General features: G+C 44.5%; 1 non-coding gene across 1 annotated transcript; it reads right to left on the reverse strand.

Annotated features, from left to right (window-relative positions):
* Positions 1-247: 247 nt before the first annotated feature.
* Positions 248-354, reverse strand: LOC145077457 (small nucleolar RNA R71). Its single transcript, XR_013693200.1, has one exon. It is a non-coding gene; the product is annotated as a small nucleolar RNA R71 (small nucleolar RNA).
* Between the last annotated feature and the right edge of the window lie 504 nt (positions 355-858).

Raw genomic sequence — 858 nt, forward strand, 5'->3', positions numbered from 1 at the left:
GGAAATACCTTTTTATGGAAAATACCATGAAGATGCCTACAAAAATTTGGATGAAGTCAATGATGTAGCTGATTACTTCAATGTTCCAAATGTGCCCCGCGAGACTCAACTACTTCGTATGCTTTCGGTGACATTCAAAGGTGCTGCAAAAGACTGGCTCAAGTCACTTCCCCCCGGATCAGTCACCACTTGGGCCAAGATGAAAGAAGAATTCATTGATCACTTTTTCCCACCTTCCAAGATAGCCAAGTTGAAGAAGGACATTGCTAACTTTGAACAACAAGCTGGAGAGTCGCTATATGAAGCATGGGAGAGGTACAAGAGCTTACTAAGAAACTGCCCACACCATGACCTAAACAGCCAGCAAGAAGTATCCATCTTCTATGATGGAGTCAATGTCACAACCAGGCAGCTACTAGACTCGCAAGGCCCGCTCACAAAGAAGCCACCCCCGGTGATCAAAGAATTGATTGAAGAATTCTCTAAACACTCTAGAGAATACCACAACCCTAGGCATGATGTCACTAGGGGAGCCGCTTATGCAGCTACTGAAGACTTATCCGCAGTCATGGCTATGCTAAAAACAATGGATAGGAGGATGGATAAGACGGATCAAACAATACATGCTATTCGGGTGGGTTGTGAAAAGTGCAATGGGCCTCACCTCACTAGAGACTTTGATTTAGATGAAAATGGCAACAAGAAGGCACAAGTGTGTTACTCAAGTGGAGACCGATTTGATGAAGACTGGCGCAAACAAAAGAAAGATTGGCTCCCTTATGAAGAGTACAAGAAAGCCAAGGAGGAAAGGTTTAGGCAAAAAGGGAGAGGGTTCTACCAAAAGGAGGAGCCGATGCA

The sequence above is a fragment of the Lactuca serriola genome, chromosome 9 (assembly GCF_051521515.1).
Source record: "Lactuca serriola cultivar US96UC23 chromosome 9, Lser_US96UC23_V15, whole genome shotgun sequence".
NCBI lineage: Eukaryota > Viridiplantae > Streptophyta > Magnoliopsida > Asterales > Asteraceae > Lactuca > Lactuca serriola.